Here is a 27,804-nt window from a genome sequence, read left to right as displayed (position 1 = left end):
ACTTAAGGATTGAGCTGGAACTCATTTCACCCATTATAATTCTAATCAACATTATTAGGTTTAGGGTCAGAATTTCATTAGCCTTTAGAGGTCCAGGATGAACTAAAATGTAATTACATAAATATTTACCATTCTAGGAAATATTTTAACCATTAAGGAGGACATGGGGAGTCAGGACAGTTTTGGGTTCAAATCTTGGCTCTGAAAGATGCATGATTTTGGGCAAGTCATTTTACCTGAATTTGTTTTCTCATATGTAAAATAGGGATAATATTTATACTACCTTATACGGTTGAGAGGAATGCCCTTTGCAAACCTTAAAGTAATTAATAAATATTATTATGTGGACTTTATTTTATGTCTATTGATACAATTATAAAATACTGGGAACCTAGCTTGGGGTTAATGGTATGCATCAGCTACTTCTTTGACTTTGAAAGCTTCTCTTTGAAAAGAGATGCTGGTGATGGAATACTACTGTGCTATAAGAAATGATGAGCAAGTTGTTTCAGAAAAACCTGGGAAGCTTTTAGGAATTTATGTAGAGTGAAGTAAGCAGAACCGGAAGATTGTACACTGTAACAGCAGTATTTTAAGGATGATCAGCTGTGAAAGACTTAGCTTACTCTGATCAAGATAATGATAGAAGACAATTCCAAATGACCCATGATGAAAAGTGCTATCCACCACCAGGGAGAGAACTGATGAACTCTGGATGTAGATTGAAGCATAATTTTTTAAAAACTATATTTATTTTTATTATTTTATTTTGTGTTTTCTTTGGCAACTTGGCTAATATGGACATATGTTTTGTATAGTCTCACATGTACAATCAAAATCAAATTGCCTGCCTTCTCACATAGGGGAGAGGGTTGGGAGGGAGAGATAATTTGGAACTCAAAATTTAAAAAAATGTTAAATTTTTTCACATGTAATTAGAAGATATCTAATGAAATTAAAAATCTAAAAAAGAAAAGAGGTACAGGTTCTGGTTCATGATATGCCATAATAATTCACATTTATATAACAGCTTTCGAAATATTTTTCTTAATAGCTATATAAAGTAAGTAGCACAAATGTTAGTATCTCCATTTTATAGATGCAGAAGCTGAAATCTGGTGACTTGCTCATGATCACAGCAATAGTAAATAGCAGAGAAACAATTGGAACTCGGATCTCAGACTTGCAAGGATAATGTTCCCGATGTGATCTTAAACAAATGATAAGGTATATTGTGGGGGGAAAAGGCTGGATTTGCAATCAGGGGACAGGGGATTCTTCTGGCTCTGCCATTTATTATGTGAATTTGAGCACATTTCAGGACTTCAGTTTCCCCATCGGTACAATGAGGAAGTTGGATAAACTGGCATCCAAGATGTCATCTAGTTGTAAAATTTTTTTAGTTGTAATCCTTAAAAAACCCCACATTCCCCAGAGATCAGGGATTTAATGAGTTTGTCTGCAAACCCCTCTAAAATCATCTGGAGACCAGGGAAATAATCTGTTAATCTTGCTATTTTTCCAGAAATTATGCTGGCTCCCACTCTAATTATGTTTTGGACGGGCATAGATGACGAATTTATTTGAGGGCGTTTTCAATAGTAAACATTCACTTTGGTAAATAATCTGTAGTTTATGTGTCCTTTCTGGATAAAAGATTAAAGGCATCTGTTGGATAATACAGTATGTAGGACTTTTTATTCAGACTATTTCATAAATAACTCCTTGTCATATGCAGGGTTTGGTTAAAGTGACTTCAGTGGCCCAGAAATGAGTTGCCTGCATTGAAATGATGCAGCTTCGTAGAAGGCTGGAGGTAAATGTACATCATATCTCCTTTTTCTGTTCCTCTAAAGTACTGAAACAAGATCATCTTTTAGTCTAACATCAAAAGAGCCAAACGATGCATAAAGCCATACAACTCCATTATTATGGTTGATTCTTTTTTCTTTTTTCGCCAGATGCAATGAAACTGAATGTTTTAGTATGTCCCTTAATAATAAATGCAGACGCTTTATGCAACTGAATGATTACGGCTAGACATAATCCAACAGCTGCAACGCAGAAAGAAGCTGTTTGCGGTGCGTCGAATCCTTTTTCTAAAGAGGGCACTGTGTAATAACAAAAGCAATTTTTGGATCCGTCTTTCCACACCCCAGTTTAAGTTTTGTCCGGTGGTCGGTCGGAACAAGAGGTCCAGAGGTGACTCAACTGAACTGCTCAGGGGGCAGCCCAACTGCAGAGCGGGCCCAGCGCGGGAAGGGATCCAGAGCCGCTGCTGCGGCTATTTCCATGCAACCTGAGTGTGTGATTCACGGCAGTCGGGAGTGTTCCAGTTGAAAGGGATACCTGCTTGCTCGAATCCCGGCTGGAAGGAAGCCTCTACGGTCCCTTCACACCTTGCAGATGCCATCCCCACCACTCGAGGCTGGAGGGCTGGCGGGGCAGGGCGAGCTAGTCCCGAGGCCAGAAGCTCGCGGCCAGGGAGACATACCCGGGAAAAATACAAGCACTTGGCTCGGCTCCTGGAGGAGTTCGTCGGACGCCTTAGGGCCCTTTCATTACCTTGGCCTTTGGGTGCACGTAGCAGCTGGGGCCTGGAGGGGCCCTCGGAAGGGAACTAGGTTTATGCAAAAAAAAAAAAAAGTTACCATTGCACTGCTTCGGGGGACCGCCCGCGGGCCCGACGGGGGCGCGGAAAGGGGGAGGTGTCCGAGACACGCTCCACAGCTCCTCCTCCGTACACTTCTCCCTCGAACCTGCCGCGGGCGGCCCCTCCCCCATCCCGCACTTCATCTCCCCCGCCCCAGCTCCTTTCATTCCTTTCCCCTCCCCAGGGGCCGAGGCGAGCCATTGGGCCGTCTCACCGCCCCCACGAGCTGACTGGCTAGCGCCGGCCTCCAGCCGCCCCACCGTGGCTGGCTGTTGGGAGTGAGAGCCGGCTGGAGGCCGCTTCCAGCCGCGGCCCCGCCCCCTTCCCTTCCCCCTCCGCCGCTCGAGCCCGCGGTGCGCAGTGTCTTCCCCGAAGTCCTGGTCGGGGGGCGCTGTTGCCGCCTGGTCCCCGCCTGCCTCAGCCGGAGAGGGCCGCGCTCCCCTCCTGCTTCGGCCCCAACCCCGTCCCTCCCCCTCCTCCGCCTCCTTCCCCTCCCCTCCTGTGGGTGTCTAGTGAATGTGGCGCGGCTGGCAGCGACAGCCCTGGCCCCGGCGGTAACCTCGGCGTCGCCGCCCGTGTCTCTCCCTCTTTTCTTCCCCTCTCACACCGCCCGCGGTCGCGGAGCCTCCTCCGCCGCCACAGCGGTCCGGGGCTGAAGGAGGGGGGTACGGGCGGGAAACCGCGAGCCCTTAGGCGAGGGCAGGCGGGTGGGGAGGAGGAGGGGACGGGGACCCGGGCCGGGAGGACTGACGGCCGGGGGCGGGGGCCGGCCCTCGTGCCTGCCCCCTCCCTCTTTCTCTCTGGATTCGGGACCCCGGTGGCGGCAGCGGCAGCGCGGGCGAAGGGCGCGGCAGGCGCGATCGAGACAATAACCCCGGCGGCTGCAGCGGCGGCGGCGGCGGGAGGTGGCCTAGCGAGGGCCGCGGCGGCAGCAGCAGCAGCGGGAGGAAGGGGCGCGGTGCAGCCTTGCTCGCTGGACCCGGGAGGGGCCCGGAGGGGAGCGCGTCGTCGGCGCCCGCCCGCCCGGTGGCACAGCGAGCGCACTCGGCAGCTTTGGAGGATTGGGTTTGGGTCGTCCACCTCTGGAGCCGGAGCTCGAACCATCGGCGGCGGCGGCGGGAGAGAGACAGAAAGACAGACACCGCCCCCCCTCCCCCCGTCCGCCCGCCTCCTGCTCCCCGGCTTAGGTCGAGCTGGTTTTCCGGGTTCCCCTGCGTGGATCTGGATTCAGCTTCTTTGCCCGGGCAGGAAGTGAGTTTCGTGCAGTAATTCCGGGCGGTGTCACGAGAGAAAACTTTTTTTTTTTTTTGCCTTCCCCTTTTCCTCGGGGGATCCTTGTTGGGGCGGCTGGGAAACTCGTGTCAAAACTTGAGACCAGGAAACCGGCCTGCAAACACCCCTCTTCCCCCCAAAAGCCGAAACCAGCCTCCTCTTCCTCTTGCATCCCCATTCACATCCGCCCATCCCGAGAGAAAAGACCCCGCAAGGGTTGGAGGGGGAGCAGCGTTTTAGGGAGAAAGGGACCCCCATCATGCTCCACCTGGGAGCCTAAAGAAGAGGCCGAGAACTCCGAAGAGGTAATTGGGGTGCGAGCGTGGGGAGGGGAAGGGTTGGAGGGGGATTTTTCTCTCCTCGTCTTCTTTGGAAGCCCGACTGTCCTGGATATCGGGGCTGCCCCATGTCCACCTTCTGGACTCGCATTATTAGGGGAGGTTGGAGGAATCCGGGGAGGGGGAGGACGCAGTTTTTTGTTTTTTGTTTCTTGTTTTGTTTTGCTTTTAAAGGTGTTTAAGACATAGGGTTCCTTTGTTCTGCTCAAGGTCCCGAAGTGGGTAGCTTGGCTGCTTCTAAAATGCACTCTCCAAATATTTTTCTTTTAAGTGGACTGAATCTAGCAACTTTGGATTTGCCAATTAGCCAGGAAGATGTCGCTCGTCGCTGGTTTGCCGAAGAGATTGTCTGCCACGTTTGTTTACACTGTTAACTATTCGAGGGAGTTTAAGTTCAGTTCTCGGGGAGGTTAGGTCTCTTGACATTCGCCGAGCGTGCGGCTGCTCGGCTTTTTAACACAACAACAACAGCTCCTTGTTGATTCTTGGTATGGATGGAGTTTAAGGGGATTTCAGTAAAACTTAGCTCGTGTATTCTTGTCCACAAGGGAGGGCATTTATTTTGGCCCTTTAAAGAACCATATGATAAAGACTTATTTCACAAGTTTAGTAGAGAGTAATTACCTTAAACGGATTTTTCCTGTTAGTGCCTAGTTTTGAAAGGAATGGAAATAAGGGGTATGATTCCTTGTTCTTTCAAGTAAAGAGGGAGGTATGTTTTGAAAAACACCTGCCACTAGGTTGATAAGCCTTTGATACCATTTATCTGCGTGACAGCCACAGTACACTTTTATACACAACTTTTCTGGTTGCTTGACTTTTTGAGGATTGTAACATTTTGGCAGAAATGCTATATATATATATATATATATATATACACACACACACACACACATATAATGTGTGTGTGTGTTTATATGCATATTTATATGTAATATGTGTTTCTATTTAGTAAGTTGTTATTTAATTTGGAGGCTGGAGTAATGAAAAGCATGGCAAAAATTATTGTAGCCTGTGATTTAAATTAAGAGTCAAAGAATCTGAGCTGGAAGGGATGTCAGAGGCCATCTCTAGTTCAGTCCAAGTATTCAAAACAATTAGACTTCACAGATTCTATCAGTTGGTTCTTGCGTTGCTGTAGATCGAATTTGTTAGTGTGAAAGGATAGTTATAGGAGTTAAACTTTTGCTGTAATACTTAGGAGGCTAAGGAGCAAAAACAGTAGTCTTTTTGAATACAAGGAAAATTCTGTAGGTAATTTTCCTTTCCCATGTTAATTGATATTTAGTTTTCTTATCAGATCTCAAATAATTGGTGACTATTGAGGAAAAAAATGGTAGCTTCCTTAGGGAAAGAAGAAAGTCCAAGTTTGAAGTAACTTAATCAAATGCATTATTACTTCTTCCTAACAGCTTTTATCTTTTATTTTTACATTAAACGCAAAAAGACAAATGTTAAACTTTTACTGCTTACATTGTTAAGTTGACCTTTATCAGAGTCTTTTTTCTCCAGATAGTTATTTTCCTTCAAGTTAGATTGGCAAGAAAGTACTAAATCAAACTAGCTTGCTCAAGGAATATAAAATGCACAACTGATCTTCTTTATGGTTTTTGAATGTATTATTAGCTGAAGAGGTTATTCCTGGACATCTGAAAAAGCTGAACAAAATAAATGACATTGAACTTGAGATTCCTTATATGGCACATCTTTGGCACAAAAGCAACAAAGCCTAACTAGAGCAGCAGTCCTCTTACAAAGAATGAGCACTTTCCAAAGTTTTTTTCTCTTAGTGACTTATAGAAGAAAATCGCTGTAGCAAGAAATGTCTTTGAATCACTTTTTGCTTTGTATGTAATTTTTGTTTATCTCCTCTCTGGGGAACCACAAATAAAGAGTTGTGGTTTTGAGTCAAGAACTTTTTAACCCAGAATAAATGCTCCCTGTCCCCCCTCCCCTTTTTTTCCATCTTTCTATTAGGAAACTCTTGAGTGCCATTGCAGAACCTCCATTCTGCAGTTTATAATCTGTAGAATTTCTTGGGCCACTGTGATTTGTTCCAAGTCACTTCCAAGTGTGTCCAAGACTTGGCTTGAATTTCAGGTCTTACCTTAAGACCAGCTCTCTAGCCATGTTGCATATTTTCCTTTTTTCTTAAATAAAAGCACGCAGCTCATGCAGTGACTATAGATCTTAGAATTCCACAGGTCCATTAAGCTTATTGGTTACTAGCTTAATGAATTTATGAAACTATTTTCTTCTGACAGTCTAGAAATACAGCAGACAATCCAAATTCACTTAACTTCCCTAGGCTTCAATTTCCTCACTTGTAAAGTGAAGGAACCTGACAGGATGGTTTCTAAGTACCCTTCCATCTTTGCAATCTAGCATTTTGTGATTATTGCTTTTTTTGTGTGAGCATATTTATAAAAATTACATTTCTTCTTAAATACTGTTGTCAGTTGTCTGCAATGGCTCAAATGTTTTAAAATGGACTCAAAGCTCAGGGTGCATGTATAGAAAAAGTCAGAACTCTTTTGCAGTATTTGATCAGTAACAGACATCTCCAAAATTTTTACTTAAGGTGCACAAAATACCATCAGTGATTTTCATTTGGTTTATTGAAAATATAAAATTTAAATGTTGATTAACTTCTACTTGCTAGTTATGTGATTTGTCATCCTAACATTTTAGTGCATGAAAAAGCTTATGCCAAAGTGTGGAAGTCAAATTTTGATTTTGTGGTTTTAGTTGTCTTGGGTTTAGTAATGAAGGTGGAAGTAGTAGTGCACTGTATTTGGAGTAGGAGGACTTGGGCTCTCCCACTTTGCAACTTGTATGATCATTGGGAAATTTTCCAAACTCTCTGGCCTTCTATTTCCTTATCTTTAAAATGAGGTGGGTTGTACCAGAAGACCTCTAAGGTCCTTTCTAACTCTGAATGCATGATCTTAATTGTTTCATTTAACTCCTTGTGACAAGTTTAAACTGTATATTTCTCTTATGCGAAAATGAAAAGCTTTAAACAAAATTTTTAACCCAATTTGTCTTTGAAACTGAAATGATTTTCTTAATGAATTTCAATCCAACTTCACCTTGCTTTTTTCTATTTCATTTCTGTTCTTTCCACTTAACCCTTTTCTGAGACTTTTCTTTCTTCTGGAACACCCCATAATACACATAAATCCCTAGAATGCTTACTCTTTCAGTTGCATTTTTCATTTTCTTAACCTGCTTGGTAATTTTTTGCTACTTTCAGTTGTGTCATGTGACTGCTTAACCTGGGGCATAATTTATTTAATGCTCATAGTATCCTAGGTGCCATAAAGAAAGTATATTTGATATACTGCTTTTTATAAAGGTTTTTATAAATTCAAATTCCAAGCTCATTCCAAGAGATTTTCATTTCTCCTTAGACATTTCCTCTTTCTTTTAAAACTTATGCTTCCTGTGTTGCTATCATAAGTATGAGGTCCATTTTCCTTCTGTCAGATTGATCATTTGACTTTTTTCCCTTTTCGTAACATAAGAAACTTCAGTTGTTGTTACCCTACCTAATTAATTTCCCTCTTTTTTTCCTGACTGCTTTATTTGATAGTCATTTCCATTTTCCCTTCTCTGTTCAGGGCTTTGGATGTCAGAGTTTACATTCTCTGTGGATTGTCTTCTCTTTCTAAGGAGTTCTTGAACTGCTGTTTACCTACTTCACTGTTCATGTCCCTCTCTGTGTTAAAGTACTTGTTAAAAAATTCTTCCAGGAAGACTTCACTTCTTAAACCATTCTGATTTTATATCTTCTCTTCTTTTAAATACCTAGTTTATGATTTAACATAACTTGCCATCATTTTTGCATGTGCTTTGTTTTCATATCTAGATTGTAAACTCCTGAAGTCTGAAGTTGTGTGACATCAAGTCATCTTATATTTTGATCTCTTTTCTCTGGTCTTTTAAAAATGTCTTTTAAAAACATTATTTTCGTGATACCATTCTTTGTGTCTATATCAAATCATTATTATTCTTACCTTAGGAGTTTTATCTACTAGGGTGACCCTGGGCAAGTCACTTAACTTCACTGGACTTTAGTTTCCTCCCTTGTAAAAAGAATGAAGGAGTTTGACTAGGCATTCTCAACCTTTTTGTGTGTGTTGTGGACCTCTTTGGCAGTTTGGTGAAGTCTATGGCCCCCTTCTCAGAATGTTTTTAAATGCATGCAGTAACAAACATAGGATTATAAAGGAAACCAGTTATGTTGAAATATACATTAAAATGTAAAAAAACAAACAAATTCAGTTACCTCAGGCTAAAACCCCCTCATCTAGATCTCAAAACATTGTATTAGGTATCATTACATGAAAAAGGGTATCAGCAATATAACAAGATACGGGCCACTTCATGTCTTTTAATCAAAAATGGGTGCTATAAACAAATTGGGTCTAGGACTGAAACTATAATTTCATTGGTCTAGAGAACTCCAGAATGAGGAAATTCCCTCTACCAATGTGGTTTGGCACCTCTTCAACTTAGAGTCTTAGAGAGTTATCTAGACCAAAGCTTCTTAAACTGTGGGTTGTGACCCTATATAGGGTTGAGAAAAGTCTGGCAACAGAAAAGGTTATGTATACCTATTTTATGGGGTTGTGTAGAAATTACTTTGGCAAAAAGGGGCCATGAGTAGAAAAAAGAAGTCCTGATCTAGACTATTTACAGGGTGGACCAAAAGTCAAAAAGGGCTTTCAATATTTAATAACTCCTTTATTTTTTGTTTTTAATTTATAATACCATAGCATCATATACAGTATATATAGGAAATAAATATGTATACATATGTATGTATACACATAGGATATAAAAATAATTTTCAAAAAGTTATTAAAATATCAGACTCCTTTATGACTTTTGGCCCTTCCTATAGATAGTGATGACAAATAAGTACAGTAATTTTATATTTATCCAGAGATAACTTATTAAGTGATTTGAATTATTCAGAAGACAGTGGAGAAATCTAGGGATAAGTTAAAAAAGACCTGAGTAGCCTAAATAGTAGATGCACCATTATGATAAAGTAAAACTCATACTTTATAAGATAACTTTTTAAACTCAGTCTTTTTCATTTGACTTTACAAAGAATTAATGAAATAATAATGATAAGAAATAATAATAATGAATAATGATCTGGTTTTTTTGGCTTCCTAGGCCATATCAGATTAGAAGTAGCAAATTAAAAGGGAAATTGAGGTGTTTGGGAGAAGCAAGCATAGATTTCAGCAAGAAATGACAGGAAATGATAAGAGAAGAGAGAAAAATTACAAAAAAGCAGACAAATGAAAAAACATTGCTGACTGTGGCCATTTATTTAGTTATTGGTTAAAGAGTCCCTGGGGCCATCATTGCAAAACACCTCTGTATAATAGTTAATTTTATAATGACCTACAGTCATTATGAAAAGCTTAAATTATATTCTACTCTCTTTAAGAAGGCATGGGAATACATAATACATTTGATTAAATTTTTAAAAAGCTTTACCTTAAAGGGTAAGCTTTAGTTATCTGGAAGATTTGCTTGGTATTGTGAAATAACTCGTTCCCCAACAGTGAAGTCTTTTAGTATAATATTCAACTGGGAGTCTTGAGACCATGGGTTTAGTTATAGGCCTCCCACAAATTAGCTGTGTGAGCTTTGTGTATAGGTTATTTTAGTTTCTTGGGACCTCAGTTTTCTCATCTTTAAGGGTTGGACTAGATGATCTCAGGTTCCTTCTAATTTGATGATGTATTAAATAATAGTGTTAAATGAACATGTATTTTAAAAGTATGTAGAATCAAGACCACTTCTCTTGCCTTTTATGGGCTTAAATATTGGAGAAGATAGTCTTGGGAGTTCTAGTTTTATGAGAATGAGAATGGCTTTGATAGTTAGCTGTGTTCTTCCTCGGTTGGGAACAAGTTTAAAGAGCACGATCATCTCCTATAACAGAGTGTTTGATTTCTGTCTGCTACCAAACTCTTTGGCAGATCACTGGGAATTCATATTAGTATGAAGATCAGTTTAAGAAGCCTGAAACCTCCAAAGAAAGCTCAATGTGGACCTATCCTAGCCCCGGCTTCCAGCATTCTGGAAACAGATTTTCTTTTTTGGTCCTTCCCTATGGCTTCTGAGTCACTCAAGGAGACACTGTAGATGCACCCACTTGCTAGGGAGTCTCCCAGAATATTCATAACTAGCTCCTGTTTGCAGAAGGGTCTGTGAGGCATCATAGTTGGAAGTGGATCCTTTGGGGGCCCTTAATTAAAAAAAAATTCTTTTCTTTTCAGATCCATATTCTTTCTCTTCCACATTTCACCTCTCCACCTTCCTTTGATAAAACAAGAAAAACAAAACCATCTTTACAAAGATGTACAGTTGAGCAAAACAAATTCTCACATTGGCCATTCCCAGGTTTCTCTGAAACTGTCACCTTCCTTATTCCAGTAATATTCCATTATATTCATATATCTATTTAGCCATTTCTCAATTGATGGGCACCTGATCAATTTCCAGTTTCTTCACCATTACAAGAAAGAGCTACTTTAAATATACATATATTTTTAATATATAGGATTTTTTCCCCATCCTTTGATCTCTCTGGAATATAGGCATAGCAGTAGGATCTGAGTCAAAGAGTTTGTACAATTTTGCAGCTTTTGGGGCATAATTTTAAAATTCAATTTTCTTTTCAGGCCCAAAACAGCTCCCCCCCCCCCCCCCCCCCCCCGGCCCAATTGAGAAAGCAAGAAAAACAAAACCTGTTAGGAACATGTATAGTCAAGCAAAACAAATTCCTGCATTGACCGTGTCCGAAACCAAAAACCTAAAACAATAAGCCTTAATCTGAGTCTGAGTCTATCACTGAGCTTTGGAGGTGAATAGCATGTTTCATAACAAGCCCTGGAATTGTGGCTGGTCATTCTGTTGATTAGAGTTTTCAAGTTTTTCAAAGTTGTCTTTACAGTGTTTTTATTTATGAATTGTTCTGGTTCTGCTCACTTCACTTTGCATCAGTTCATACAGGTTTCTTGGAAACTAGCCCATTCATTATTTCTTACAGCACAGTAGTATTCCATCACATTCTTATGCCATAACTTGTTCATGCCATTCCTTAATTGATGGATACTCTTTTAGCTTCCAGTTATTTGTCCCTTCAAGAAGAATTATTATAAATTGTTTGTTTGTGTGTGTGTGTGTGTGTGTGTGTGTGTGTGTGTGTATACACACACATATATATGTATATATATGAGTCATTTTCTTCTTTGTTCTCTTTGGGGTATAGATGTAGTATGCAGCAAGGTTATGCATAATTTAATAGTATTTTTGACCAAGTTCAAATTGCTTTTCAGAATGGGTGGACCAGTTCACAGCTCTCCTAACAGTGCATTAAACGTATCTGGTTTTCCACAGCTCCTCTAGCATTTGTCATGTTCCTTTTTTGTCATTTTAGCCTATCTGATAGGCATGGAGTGGGAATTCAGAGTTTTAAATTGTTTTTCCCTGTTAGTTATCTAGAGCATTTTTTTTTTTTGGTATAGTTAATAATTTTCCTCTAAAAACTGCCCATTCATAGCCTTTGACCATTTGTTGTTGTTGTTGCTCATCCTTTGGTTTGGAGGAGAACCAATGACATCACAGGGTGAAGTCTTGACTCCAGCATGAATTGGATTTAAGTGAGGCAGAGTTGTACAAAGTTGTTGTTTTTTGTTCAGAGTCATTGAAGTCCAGTGACAAGACAAAAGTCAAGATGACTGGTGATGGCCTGGTATGAAATGGATGACTTTGGCTTCTTCAATGTCTGACCAGGTGCTAAGAAGTGTTTGCTACTTTCATGGCCAATGGAACAATGTTAAGGCCTAAAATTCTAGCTAGTCTGTCTAAAATATCTAATGAGTGGTCGCCAATAAATTATAAACTTTAGCAAGAGTTAGACTTTTAAGCATTTATTAAGGAGAATAAGAATTTGGTAAAGAGAGAGAAAGGCCTAGATTCATCTATCTATTAAAGGGAGAGCACATTTCTAGCTCCACTCTCTACCAGAGTCCAGAGGAAAGAGCGTGAGACCGAGTGCCAGTCTCTTCCTTCCTCCTTCCACTAGCCCGCGTCACTTCCTCACTCCAAAGAAAAGACTCCTGGTCTTGCCCTCAAAGACCTTCGCTTCATGGGTGGAACTCTTCTACAGTAAGTCTCCAGCAGGTGGCATCATTCCAATCGTTACAGTTCCCCGCTTTGTTTCCTCAAGAAACGGTACGTTTCCTTGATGAAACAGTCAAAAATAACAGAATATAATAACCTATGCTAACTAACAATATGTTAATAACAATATAGAAAAGGAAGATAGGAAAGTTTTGTCCAGAGGGGCAGTTTTTTGTCCTCATGAACCGACGCTTTGACGTTGGTCTTGCAAAGGGAGGGCCTCTGCAGAGGGTACATGTTACAGATGGTGTATATTATAACAGAAAGAGAAAAGAGAAAAAAAACACAACAAAAACAAAACAAATCAGAACAAAATTGTGGAAGAAATGCTTGACTGATAAGTTGGCATCTATACTTAACAAATGTAACTAGTTCATCTGTTGTGACCACTAAGGGAAACCTCCAGGTTAAGCTCATATTTTTTCAAGTAAGTAGAATGTTTTTTAAAATAACATCCTCTTTTTTGGGGGGGGGGGTCAGTTCTTTCAGGAGTTTCTATTTCTAATTGATCTGGTCAGTTTTAAGATTTTTTTGAAATAAGATGTTTAGGCTTCTTTTTTTGGTCATGGGGTTCAGAGAGTCCAATGACTCTTAGAATTCTTTCTCCTCAATCTGTTTTCTAGGGCAGTGGTTATTGTTATGATACCTCACATTGTCTTTTTCTTTTCTCTCTCTTTTTCTTTTCTTTTTTTTGCTGGGCAATGGGGGTTAAGTGACTTGCCCAGGGTCACACAGCTAGTAAGTGTCAAGTGTCTGAGGCTGGATTTGAACTCAGGTCCTCCTGACTCCAGGGCTGGTGCTCTATCCACTGTGTCACCTAGCTGCTCCTGTAATACTTTTTTTGGATTGGCCTAAGAACTGAAAAATATTGATTTTTGTGGAAAAATTTATTCCTTCTTTAATTTCCAAATAACTTTGGAATAAAATTATTTTTACATTGGGGATTGCTTGTAGTGAATTTTGTTGTTCTATCATTGTCAATGTTAACTGCAGAGCTAGATTGTAGGCCCCTGGAGGACAAAGATTATGACTCCCTATTTTGTGTTTCCCATGTCATTCTAGAATTGGCTACATAGTACTTAATAAACATTTGCTTAACTATTTAAAAAATTTGTTCTGTAGATTTAACTTATCCAGAATCAAAATAACTAATAGTCCACCTTCTTTTTCCAGAGGTCCTATACTGTTACACATGGACACATACATACATACATACATACATACATATGCACACATGCACTTGGGTGGGAGTGGGGAGAAAGAGAGAGAGACAGAGAGACAGAGACAGAGAGATGAGTTTTCAATAGTTTGTAGTAGAAACTTACTGTTGCTCTGTCAACTACTTGTCACCTCAGAACTGAAGGCAAATTGAAGAGGTCTCAGTGTGTAGTCTATAGAAGGGTAGATACTCTGCTTCATATATTTATTTTGCAACCTATCTTCTTCAGCATCTAAAGGCATCATCCTGGATTATCCAGAATTTCCTGTCTGGATTATGTTTTATACTTGGACTCTATGGGTAATCTAGAGTTTGATTTTGCTGGGTGGACTCTATCATCACCTCCCACCCCTGTCAGCTGGTCAAGTGTTCACATTTAAATTGATGGACCTTTTGCAGTGTTTGGGTCATTATTTGATTAAAAAAATTTTTTTTATTGATGTCTTTTATTTTTAAAACCTCTATTATCTCCCAGTATCCCTGTCTCCCAGAGAGCCATCTCATGTAATAGACAGTATTTTTTAAAGATAGGAAAAAAGGGGAAAAATCAGCATAACTGATCAATACATTGAAAAAGTCGGAAAATATGTGCAATGTTCAACACTTGTTGACCTACTTCTGCAAAGGGGTGAGTTGGGAGTGTCTTCTCATGTCTTCTTTCTGACTATACATGGTCTTTATAATTTTGCAATGTTCACTTTTGATTATTTGTGCATTGTGTGGTTATGCTTGACTTTTATATTGTAGACATTGCATAGATTGTTTTCTTGGTTCTGCTTTCTTCACTGTGTATTAGTTTGTGTAGCTCTTTCCATGCATCTTTGTATTCATCACTTTCAGCATTTCTTTCAATATGCTTAATATTTCATTACTTTCTTATGCCACAATTAGTTTGACCATTCCCCAGATGTTGGCCATCTACTTTGCCTCAAGGCTTTGCTTTCACAAAAAAGTGCTGCTTTAAATATTTTGGTTTATGTAGGGACTTTATTTAATCAGTGGTCTTGTGGCATAAGCCCAGTATTGGGACCTTTGTTAAAAGATATGGACATTGGGGCAGCTAGGTGGCGCAGTGGATAGAGCACTGGCCCTGGAGTCAGGAGTACCTGAGTTCAAATTCGGCCTCAGACACTTAACACTTACTAGCTGTGTGACCCTGGGCAAGTCACTTAACCCCAATTGCCTCACTTAAAAAAAAAAAAGATATGGACATTGTAATCACTGTATTTGCATAATTCCAAAATCATCATTTCACTATAGCTTAAAAAAAGTAATTCGGAAGTCTAGATTATACTCTTCCACTCTATATTCATTTGAAATAAGCTCCTCCTCCACTGTTAAGTTGCACAGCACTGGGGAAGGGACCCTGTTTTAAATAACTTTGTATTTCCCCCAGTGCCTACTAACACAATATTTTGCACTTAGGTGCTCAGTAAATGCCTGCGGAATGAATGAATTTTGTTTAACTTGTGTTTCTTAATATTGTTCAAAACTCTTGGGCAAAAATAGGAATCTGAAAGCTCCTCTGCCCCCCATTATTTTTCAGTTACAATTTGTGTATGTAGGAGAAATGGATAGCTTTTGTAGATTTTTCTCAAAATGTGATTTGTGAAATTGGCAATTGGCTGAAGATGGAACTGTTAAAATGGGACCTGAAACAAGTTCAGCAGGAATTTCATACATACACACTTGACTAAATATGGAATTAATGAAATCAGAAGAACCACTGGCAATTCACATTCTCTTCATTGTTTTCTTACAAATAGTTCCCAATAGAAGTTTGAATAAATGGACAAAGTAGGGTTAACAGTGCAATTGAAAGGAATAATTATGTTGTGTTTTTTTTTTTTAAAGGAAAGCATTTAGGAACTTTACTCTTGTCAAGCTCTTGCAGAGTTAGAAATATTAAACTTTATTGCTCTTTGCCTGGTTCTACAAATGCTTTGTTTTCAAATAAATATAATTCAGATGGTGACAGTATTTGGAATTGATTTTTCTTGAGAGAATTAGCACAGCCTCTAAGTTTATTTTGTTTGGCTTTAGGAATATAATTGTCTTTGGCCAGCTTTTTCTTAGAATTCACCGATTAAAGAAATAAGGATACTGAGATTTGTAGGAAGAGGATTTATTGTCTTTTGTGGTAGTGTTATTATTAAGATTGTCTTCTGTGTCCAAGTTTCCAAGCTATGGTTTATTGTTAATAGCTATTTGAGTAGTCCTGTCAGTCTAGTCCTGTCAGTTCCTATAGTGTGAGTCTGTCTGTTTCATTATTATCTATTACATACGTCTAATAGGTATCTAGCTAAACGATCTGTCAAAGTTACTAGCTATCCATAATTGAAGAATCAGAGGAGTCTTTTCCAGTGTTTGATGAGTCTTGGAATGTGTTAATATTGATTATTTTGCCATTTAATTGCTAAACTCTTGGAACAATTAATGGAAAGCAAGAAAAGGGCTGGGTCGGGAGAGGAGACAGGGAGCATATTCATATCTTTTTTTTTTTTTTTTTTGGGTAGGGCAATAAGGGTTAAGTGACTTGCCCAGGGTCACACAGCTAGTAAGTCAGTTGTCTGAGGCCAGATTTGAACTCAGGTCCTCCTGAATCCAGAGCCAGTGCTTTATCAACTATGCCACCTAGCTGCCCCCACATTCATATCTTTTACCATAGAAAAGATAATATATATTTAGGAGCTCTTACCCATAATAACAACCAGTTGGTTTGATAGTTTTTGATATAATTTTGAAGAAGGAAACTTCATTAATCATAAGGCTCTTGGTTGAAGGAAGGAAAGGGTTCATCTAATATCATCTTATAGTAGGTGTCTGGTTGGTTTTCCTACCTCAAGTATTTGTCCACTATTCAGTAAATCCCAGTGGCTCCCTGTTACCTCCAGGAAAAAATAAAAAAACCCAGTTTGTCTTTTTTTTGGGGGGTGGGGCAATGAGGGTTAAGTGACTTGCCCAGGGTCACACAGCTAGTAAGTGTCAAGTGTCTGAGGCTGGATTTGAACTCAGGTACTCCTGAATTCAGGGCTGGTGCTTTATCCACTGGGCCACCTAGCTGCCCCAACCAGCTTGACTTTTAAAGCCATTCATAACCTAACCCTTTCCTGTCTTCCAGACTTCTATCTTACTCTTCCCAGGTATTCTTTAAACCAGCAACATTGGCTTCATTACTTTTATATAAGATACTCCTTCCCACTCCAGCCATTTTCTCCTGGCTGTCCCCTAAGCCTGGGACTTCCTCTTCTAATATGTATTTCCTTACTTCTGGTTTCTTTCAGGTTTCAGCTAAAATCCTGCCTTATACAAGAAGCCTTTGTTGATGCCCTTTAATGCTTGTGCCTTCCCATATGATTATTTCCTACTTATACTGTATATATTTAGTTTGTATATATAGTGATTCCTTCGATGTTATAGGGGTTAGGAGTATGGTGTCCCCTGTGATCTGAAAAATCAGCCCGAAATTTTTTGGCTCTTTGTACCAGAGAAAAAGTCTGATTTTGTTTCCTTTTTCTTTTATGGGGTGTTTACAGTACCTTACTTTAAAAGTTGGATTACATATTTGGTCATAGGCTATATTTTAGAATACTATACATATGTTATGCATTTCTGAGTTTTTAAACATTTTCTGTGTCATCTGCTGGCCTTCTCATGTCTGTGGCTTCCAGAACCACCCCTCCCCCAATTCCCATTTAATTTCTTATGCCAACATGCAATGTAGTGAAATTGGAATGGGGAAAATTGTGATGTGGAAGGGGTGATTGTAGTTGTTTGTGTGCTTTCTATCTCCTCAATTAAGAGCATGAAATTCTTAAGACTGTTTTTTAAAAAAATATTTTATCCTCCCCCAATTACATGTAAAAACCAATTTTGACATTTAAAAAAAAAAGTTTTGAGTTCCAAATTCTATTCCTCCCTCCCTCCTTTCCCTCCCCTCTCCCTGAGATAGTAAGCTGTCTGATAAAGATTATATACATATGCAGTCATGTAAAACATTTCCATATTAGTCATTTTGTGTAAGACAACTTGAACAAGAAGAAAGAGTGAAAAATAGTATACTTCAGTTTGTATTCAGACAACATCAGTTCTTACTCTGGAGGTGGATAACATGTTTCATCATTAGTCCTTTGGGATTGTCTTGGATCATTGTATTGCTGACAATAACCAAGTCATTCACAGTTCTTCATTATATACAATATTGCTGTTGCTGTGTACAATGTACTCCTACTTCTGCTCACTTCATTTTGACCAGCTATGATGTACAGCCATTGTATCTGTCTTAGTGACAGATTGGATGGTTAACAACAATCCCAGTTACCTCTTTCCAAAGGAGGATTCCTGAATAGTACTTCTTTCTTTCTTTTTCTAGGTGGCATCTTTTTTTTTATAATAAACATTTTTATTTAGAGTTTTGAGTTCCAGATTATATCCCTCCTTTCCTTTCCTCCCTCACCTCCACCCTCCCTGAGGCAGTAAGCACATATAAGTTATACATGTGCAATTATGTAAAACATTACCATATTAGTCATTTTGTATAAGAAAACTCAAAAAGAAAAAAAATGAAAGAAATAAAGTGAAAAATAGCCTGCTTCAGTCTATGCTCAATCAATATCAGTTCTTTCTCTCTTTTTTAGTTTATATAGAATTTTCCCCCCAATTACATGTAAAAACAAATTTTAACATTCATTTAAAAAAATTAAAAAAAATTTTTTTAACATTCTTTTTGTTTCTTTTTGTTTTGTTTTTTTAGTGAGGGTTAAGTGACTTGCTGAGGGTCACACAGCTAGTAAGTGTTTAACATTCATTTTTAAAACTTCGTGTTCCAAATTCTCTTTTTCCCTCCCTCCCTTTTAAGAAGGCAAGCAATTCAGTATAAGTTATACATGTGTAGTCATGCAAAGCATTTCCATGTTAGGTTGTAAAAGGAAACAGACAAAAACTCAAGAAAAATAAAGTAAAGAATATGCTTCAATCTGTATCCAGACACCATCACTTCTTTGTCTGGGAATGGATAGCATTTTTCATCATAAGCCCTTTCAGAGCTGTCTTGGATCATTATATTGCTGAGAATAGCCAAGTCATTCACAGCCGATCATCTTACAATATTGGTGTTACTTTGTATACAGTACATTTCACTTTGCATCAGCTCATGTAAGTCTTTCCAGGTTTTTCTGAGAACATCCTGTACATCATTTCTTAAAGCACAATAGTGTTTCATCATAATCACATACCACAATTTATTCAGTCCTTCCCCATTTGATGGGCATCCCCTCAATTTTGAATTCCTTGCCACCAAAAAAGAGCTGGTATAAGTATCAGTTCTTTCTTTGGAGGTGGATAGTATGCTTCATCTTTAGTCCTTGGGGTGTCTTGGATCACTGAATAATACTTAATTCTTGAGGGGATCTGGGTTCACGTTTTTGGGGGTATTGCTTCCAAAGGTATATTAACTTAATTGATGTCTTATTATGTGACTCTTATCATGCCCTCCACAGGTAGTCCACTTGTGTGGTGTATTGGGAACCATTCTCTAGATGTTTTCACACTTTATGGATGCCAATGTATTGCTCATCTGTTATCTTACATTTTCTGTCCATGACTGGCTCACCACTTTTCCTGGTCATGTGTTTCTGATATTCTTTATGCTACTTTGTGTGTGTAAATTATTGTCAATTATATATTGGAGGTTTTTTATATCTACTGTGTGCCCCATCATTACTTTTTGGTCACATGCAGTCTTGATTCCTTGGAGATTAGTATGTAATGATCTGGAGTTTTATGTCATTGTTGAAGAATATTCATCTTAATAAGATAGGATTTTGTTTTAGGGAGAAACTTATTAGCATTGAAAGTCCTGAATATTTTCCCAGAATGCAACGAAAATCACTTTTCCTCCTATTCTAGTTCTAATTTGTTTATCTTCAGTGCCCCTCCCAAAATGTGTATGTTGATGGACCAATGTTATGGATTCTTTGCCCAAGTGAATATCATAGATGTATTATATCACTATCAATAGGTGTATTGCATTGATTTGGTTTTTCCTTTGTTGATAGTTGGTCCAAAGTCTTTGTTTCTTCTTTGAAATTGGACTAGAACTCTTTCTAGCTCTTCTGTTTGTCTGTAAGTGATTATGGTTCTCATTTAGGAGGCTCCTGCAGTGTTTTGAGGGCTTGATGTGATCATTTAAATTTTACTTTTAAACAGATACATCTAGAGGACCTCATTAGCGAGGCAAATACTTGTACATTTGTATTCTTTATTGGACATCCTCTGTTAGGTTGACAGACATGTCTTAATATTAATAATCAGAGGAGAGGCTCATCAACAAGGTTTTCTGTTCTTTATATCAAATAAATTTTCAAATCACCTATTTATTAAGTGTCCTGTGAATGGCCCTGTACTAAGTACTATGGATACACACATAGAAACAAATAATTTCTTGCCCTCAAGCACTATAGACTATTGGGAGCATATAAAATACACAAAAGGCGATTTTAGGGGAGAGAACAGTAACAACTGGCAGAAGCAGAAAAGCTTTCAGATGAGCCTTGGAGGAAGCTAAAGATTCTTTTTTTTTCTTTTAACATATTTTATTTTTTCCCCAATTACATGTTGAAACAATTTTTAAACCTTTTTTTTTAAGTTTTGGGTTCCAAATTCTATCCCTTCCATCCTCCTTTTCTTCCCACCTCCCTGAGATGGTAAACAGTCAGATATAGGTTGTACATGTGCAATCATGTAAAACATTTCCATATTAGTCATTTTGTACAAGAAGAATTGCATAAAAAAAAAAGAATGAAAGAGAGTGAAAAATAGCATGCTTCTATCTGTATTCATATAATATGAGTTCTTTCTATGGAGGCAGATAGTTTGGAAAAGCTAGGGATTCTTTAAGGAGAATGTACTTGCAGGAGTACATTTGGTATGTGAGATAGCTTTTCTGAAGGTGCAGAGACCAGAGATAGGTTGTTGAGTTTAAGGTCTTAGATCCTCTCATTTTACAGATGAGGAAAGAGGCCCTGAAATGGTTAAATAACTTGACCCTTCCTTCTACTTATTTCCACAGATTTTGGGCAGGGGGAGGAGAGGGGGAAGTGTTCTAAGTGGTACAGAAAGGCTTTGGAACCCTAATTTTTTTCACTCCAAATTCAACACGCTTTCAATTCTACCCCATGGGAAATAGCTAGTAAGATTAGAATTCAGAGTATATGACAAGTAGGAAAGAATAAGTAAAATTTGGGAGGACTTAAATAACAGGCAGAGGAGTAGGTATTTTACCCTAAACTACTAAAAATTCTTACATAGGCAGTAACATGGGCAGACCGTGGGTTAGAAATGTGAATTTGACACCTATGAGGTGGGTTGATTGGATGAGAAGAGAGACTGGAACCAGTTAGGATGCTGTGTTTAGGAGCGAGATGTGATGAGGGTTCTGAACTAGGTTAGGTGATAGCAGAGTGGAGAGAAGAGGATGAATGGGAGATAGATACATTGGATGTATAATTAATAAAACCTAGAAAATGAATTTGGAATGAGAGGGAAAAATTGAAGATGATTCTGAGACTGTGAACCTGGGTGACTGGAAGAATAGTGAATAGAACATTATTAAGTGAAATCATGAAATTTAGAGGAGAAAATCATTGAATTGTCTTTTGGGGGGCAGTGAGAGAATAGATTTAGTTCTGTTTTAGACCTATTGAACTTGAACTGTATGTGCTGAGTTTTAGCAGTTTCTTGTTAGCAATAAGGAATTGCATTTGAAGGCAGGAAGGACAGGAAGGGGGAGAGAAAAGAGATCTGACATTTTGTAGTTATCTAGGAGCTAAGTGGCTCAGTATATAGAGTGCTGATCCTAGAGCCAGGAGGACAAGCTCAGAACTGGCCTCAGACACTTAATAGTTGTGTGACCCTGGGAAGGCCACTGAGCCCTGTTTGCCTCAGTTCCTCTTTTGTAAAATGAGTTGGAGAAGGAAATAGCAAACCACTCCAGTATCTTTCTTTGCCAAGAAAATCCCTTGGACAATAACAATAATGCTTAGGGTGTTAGAGGTATCTACCTCTAATTGATCCAGTCAGAGAAACCGAGAAGTCTGAGTAGAATGGAGACTGGGCTATGTTGTTGAAGCTCTTAGAAAAGGGTGTGGTTGTCAGTATCAAAAGCTGCTCAAAGTTCTAGGAGGTCAAGGATTTAGAAAGGGTCATTGGATTTAACAATTAATATATGTTTTGTAACCCTGAAAAGAGCTGTTTTTCATCAACATTTTAAATTTGATTTAATCTCCAATTATGAAGCCTTTCTAGCAGAGTAGGACTTATCAGATATTCTTGATAACTACTGTTTTAAAAATGTAACCCCATTCAGATATTCTTTCTTATTCCTGCTTCACAGGTGTACTATAGGTAATTGCTAGAACAGTGGATATCTCCCACTCTTTACTTGGTAAATCCTATTTATAAAAAAGGTAGAGAACCTGCCTGCCACTACCTTAAGCAGCACACTTCAGTAACATGGAACCATTCCAGCCTGGATCTGACTTCTATCTAGTCTTGGCTCTGGCACGGTCTCCATGTATGACTTTTGGACAAGCCATGGAACCTTGTGGATCTCAATGTCCTCATCTATACAATAAAGGGGTTGGATTAAACTCTCTTACTATCATAACAATTGGCACTTACATAGCACTTTAAAGTTTGCAGAGCACTTTTACACCCATCATCTTACTTGAGATAGAAAATTCTGTGTTTATATGAGAAAGATGTCAGGAAAAGCCCACCCTCCCCCTAAGCCTCATTTCCTAGTCAACAAATTTGGTGAATTGATAATCAAAGTTTGGCAAAAGGATGTAATTAATATTAAATGTTGACTGCTTAAAGAAAAAGAGAAGAGCTGTTTTTGTTGATTGGTGGGGTAGGAGTGGGGGACAGTGAATAAGAAGTGAGACAATGTAAAGAATGAAATTAGAGGATCTTTTCTAGGAATTGGGGTGAAAATTAATTTTGTAGTCAATTTTGTTCTCTTGCTCTGCTTATTTATTTCACTCCACTCTGCATCCATTCCTATGTCTTCCCATGCTTCTGTGTTCATCTTTTCTTACAGTACAGTAATATTCCATTGATTACATTCTAATATCACTGTTTGTTTTGTCATCTCCCCCTAATGAATGTATATCCAACTTTGTATTCAGTTCTTTATTACTCAAAAAAGTGATGCAATGAATATTTTGGAGTGTATAGGAATTTTCTTTTCATGTCTTTTGAGTTCTTTCGGCGATATGCCTTAGAGTGGGATCTCTGAGTATAGATATTTTAGTTAGCATAAAAATTTATTTAGCATAAAAATAGTATAGTATTTTATTTTCCCCAATTACATGTAAAGATAGTTGTCAACATTCATTTTTGTAAGATTTTGAGTTCCAAATTTTTCTCCCTCCTTCTTTTCCCTTCTTCCTCCCCAAGATAACAAGCAATCTCATATGGGTTATACAGTACAATCATGTTAAATATATTTCTACATTAGTCATGTTGTGAAAGAAAAATCAGAACAAAAGGGAAAAACCATGAGAAAAAACAAAAAACAAAAAAGTGAAAATAGTATGCCTCAATGTGCAATCAGACTCCATGGTTTTTTCTCTGGATGTGTGGGGTATTTTCCATCTTGAGTCTTTTGGAATTGTTGTGAATCATTGTATTGCTGAGAAGAGTTTTTGGCATAATTCTAAATTGCTTTCTAAAATGGTTGGAACAGCTCACAGCTCCACTAACAATGTATTATTATTATAATTGTTTTATTGTGGCTTTTTCAACATGGATTATTTCTATTTTTTGGTCATCTTTGCCACCTTACTGGGTGAAAGGTGATATTTCAGAGTTATTTTTATATTTTTCTTATTAGTGATTTAGAGCAATTTCATGTGTTTGTTAATAACAGTTCTTTTTAGAACAATTTACTTACAATCTTTGACCATTTACACATGGGGAATGATTTTTCATCTTAAATGTTTAGTGCTTATTATTTAGTTGTCTTAGGCCTCTGTCAAACTCCTATCAGAGATACTTGAAACAAAGATTTTTTCTCCAGTCAACAGCTTTCCTTCTTACCCCTACCTACATTGATTTTTTATGCAAAAGCTTTTCAATTTCATGTAAACAACATTTTATCTTTTATGATCTCATATAAAAATTAACTCCCTAGTCATAGGTTGTGAAAAGTATCTGTTCTCATCCTTGTCTAATTTTTTAATGGTGTAATCATTTATATTCATGCCATATATTTGTTTTCAGCTTATTGTGAAACATGATATAAGAGTTTTGACCTAAACCTGATTTCTCCCTGCTTTCCAGTTTTTTCAACACTTCCCAGAAAGGGACCTCCTCTCTAAATAGTCTGTAATACTGAGTTTAGTGAACACTGGGTTATTTAATTTAATTGTTTCAGTTTCTTACCTACAGTAAATCTCATTTCCTATGTGAATGTTTCATTATTGACTTACTTTAATCACTGTGAAGTATTTTTGATGATTGCTTTGTTCTTGTGTGCATTAGGCTGTTCTGAGTTTTGATTTTTACCCCATTATTTGGGCGTGAATGGACGGGTTTATCTGGAGCTTGTGGGAGTCACAGCCTCTCCTCTGCCATCTTGGCTCCGCCCCCCTGACGATTGCTTTGTAATGTAAAGTCTAAAAGTGCCATTTCCTCCCTTTAAAAAAAATTCTGCTTTTAAAAATTATTTTACTTGGGATTATAGATCTTTTTGTTGTTCCTCCAAATTAATTTTTTGGGGGTGGGGTGGGGTGGCGCAATGAGGGTTAAATGACTTGCCCAGGGTCACACAGCTAGTAAGTGTCAAGTGTCTGAGGCCGGATTTGAACTCAGGTCCTCCTGAATCCAGGGCCTGTGCTTCATCCAATGCGCCACCTAGCTGCACCCCAAATTAATTTTTATTTTTATTTTGCCAGCTTTGTAAAGTATACCCTTGATACTTTGGTATGGCATCAAATTGGAATGCCGTATTAATGAGTAAAGAATTAAATCTCCAACTAAGTCATTTTCAAAAAGCAATTTATAATTTTATTTATTTTGAATTTTTCTTTGTAGAATGGCCCCCAGATATTTATACACGTTGCAATTATTTTTAATAGTACTTCCCTGCTATTATCTTATGTGATTTTTGTCTCCTCTTTGTCATTGTTTATTCTCATTGCTATTATATATCTAGAACCATGCCAGATAATAGTGGGGAGAAGGGTCATTCTTGTTTTATGCCTGTTTTTATCTGGAGAGTTTATAGTGTTTTCCCATTGTAGACAATGGCTTGAATTTTGGTTTTAGGAAGATCTTTTTTTATGATATCAAATATGACCTTCCAAACCCTACTTTTTAAACTTTTTTTTTAAAGCATATTAGATGTGCATTTTCTGTCAAAGACTTTTTCTGCATTTGTTGACATAATCATGTGCATTTGTGAGTTCCTTTTTTTTTTTGTAGGTAAGGTCATTTATATTAAATTCAAAAGGAGAATAAATTTCAAGGTGCTGGAAAACCATGACCTTTTGTGTCATTGTATTGAAATTAATTACATAAAGAAATGAAACTTTTAAAGTGCTCTTCTTAATACATAGGTCTTGCTTTTTGAATTGTTCAAATTATTGCAACAAGATTATCATATTTTTTTTTTTGCAGGGCATTGGGGGTTAAGTGACTTGCCCAGGGTCACACAGCTAGCAAGTGTCAAGTGCCTGAGGCCACATTTGAACTCAGGTACTCCTGAATTCAGGGCCGATGCTTTAGCCACTGCTACCTAGTTGCCCTTGCAACAAGATTCTTATCAGTATCATTCATGCTTTCTAGGTCCTATTAAGAACTATGCTTCCTCTAGAAACTCTGATTTCAGTATCCAGTGCTTTTATTTACAAGTTTTATGCTGGTGGAATTGGAAAATGCATTTGGGCAACATTCTGATTACTTGCAATATACTTTTAGGTTTTCTCTTTGAGTATATGTTCACTAAATTTGTCTTTATTTGTTAAACCCAGTCCTAACCCATCTGGGAAGTCCTAGTTCCTGACTGTATAACTCAGTATAAGGCAGTAACAAAAAAGACAGCTCTGTCTGCTGTCAAAAATAAACAGCCCTGGCTACTAATATTTTGAGTTTTTGTGGTTTGGTAGTAGCCCAAATTTCTTCATAATCCACCTTCATCTCCTCATTCAAGAGATCGATCACCTGTGACTATTTTATCTGAATTCTGATTTTCAGGGTATCTTTTCTTAGTCTATTTAACCAAGGTACAAAATCTACAGCAATCATCTTTTGGATTATCAATACAAAATCTAAATAGTTACCTCATCTCTCCACAAAGGGAACATTTTGTAAAAGAAAATTTCTCCATGCCTGGATCTACTTTGAATTTATGTTTGGATATTTTATGTTCATTTTACCCACACCAATAAGAAATTTCAGTGCTCATACTTTTACACTTAAGGATAGCTGAACAGTCTGTATTTCTATGGCCTTGTTTTCTGCAGTGATAACAAACCTTTGCATTTTTCTTTCTTTCTTTTTTCTTTTCAACCTTCTTCCTTCTCAGTGACTATCTTCTTCTTCTTCTTCTTCTTTTTTTTTTTTTTTGTGGGGCAGTGAGGGTTAAGTGACTTGCCCAGGGGCACACAGCTAGTGTCAAGCGTCTGAAGCCGGATTTGGACTTAGGTGCTCCTGAATCCAGGGCCGGTGCTTTATCCACTGCGCCACCTAGCTGCCCCCTCAATGACTATCTTCTAAAAAGCAGTTGCTATTTCTTTTCATATTTCTGTGTATCTGTTGCTGTCATCTTCCTATTTTGAACCACCAGTGAGTTCTGTCTTAGGTATTCCATGAATCCATTCACATCTTGATTCAAATAAGTTTTTTTTTCTTTGTATTCTTTGCTTGGAGTGTATCTTTGCTATAGGAGAGACCACTTAAATGGGCAGTTTATCCTTTTGTAGATTTTCAGTTACTTTCAGTGGGTCCATTCTTTATCTTCCCATAATAGTGCCTTCAAAGCTTATTATGTGCTATTAGCGCCTACCTGGTCATGCTTTCTTCAGAGGTGTCTTATCAGTCTGCCTAAGGTCCCAATAATTGGTGATTTACTCTGGGTGAGATAGTGAGAGTCTCCCCCCCCAAAACCCCCCAAACAAAACAAAATTTCACATTGATCTAATTAATCTACTCTTTTATTTTCTTGTTTTCATAATGTTTTTCAGAGATACAGCTTTTCCTCTATTCATGTGATCATAGTTAGTAGTAGTCTATAATTCTAGCCCAGCTTAGAAGTGCTTTAACCACTCATAGACCCTGTCTTACGCCTTTCTTCACATCCTCAGTGCTTAGCACAGTGCCTGGCATAGTAGGTGCATAATGAATGGTAATTTTCTTTGACTCTCATTAAGTGAACTAGGCACAAACAAGATATACAGGGTATTTGAAAAGTGTTAGTGCAGTTCTAATCTTTTCTTTTCTCTTCTTTTTTGGTGGGGCAATGAAGGTTAAGGGTCACACAGTAAGAAGTATCAGGTGTCTGAGGCTGGATTTGAACTCAGGTCCTTCTGAATCCAGGGCCAGTGTTTTATCCACTGCGACACCTAGCTGTCCCCTAAGCTTTTTTTTTCTTTTTAGTGAGGCAATTGGGGTTAAGTGACTTGCCCAGGGTCACACAGCTAGTAAGTGTTAAGTGTCTGAGGCCAGATTTGAACTCAGGTACTCTTGATTCCAGGGCTGGTGCTCTATCCATTGCGCCACCTAGCTGCCCCCTAAGCTTTTCTTAATAGCTTAGAACTGTACTAAGACTTTGGAATACCCTGTATAAAGTAGATGGGAGGTAATCTCAGAGGACATGGTGCTAGTAGCTGGGGGATCAGAATGGGTCATCTGTGGAAAGTGGGATTTGAGGTGATACTTGAAGGAAACCAAGATAGGGAGCCAAATGGGACAGCTAATTCAAAAACATGGAGATGGGAATTGAAAAACAAGGAATAGCAAGTTGATTCAGGTGGCTGGATTATAGAGTGTATAGATAGGAGCCAAGTGTGAGAAGACTAGAAAGGTAGGAAGGGGCCAGGCTG

At 38.4% G+C, this 27,804-nt stretch overlaps 1 protein-coding gene across 6 annotated transcripts in view; it reads left to right on the top strand.

Moving 5' to 3' along the window:
* Nucleotides 1-3,910: 3,910 nt before the first annotated feature.
* The window catches only part of ERBIN (erbb2 interacting protein), a 192,161-nt gene continuing 168,267 nt past the window's right edge, over nt 3,911-27,804 (top strand). For all 6 annotated transcript variants that reach the window (XM_043987553.1, XM_043987538.1, XM_043987530.1 and 3 more), the window contains exon 1: nt 3,911-4,230. The gene's annotated coding sequence lies outside the window, so the exon portion shown is untranslated. The remainder of the gene's footprint in view (nt 4,231-27,804) is intronic.

Source organism: Dromiciops gliroides, chromosome 1 (genome assembly GCF_019393635.1).
Source record: "Dromiciops gliroides isolate mDroGli1 chromosome 1, mDroGli1.pri, whole genome shotgun sequence".
Lineage (NCBI taxonomy): Eukaryota > Metazoa > Chordata > Mammalia > Microbiotheria > Microbiotheriidae > Dromiciops > Dromiciops gliroides.
The sequence above is the reverse complement of the archived record's forward strand: the minus strand, read 5'-3'. Positions and strand labels throughout refer to the sequence as shown.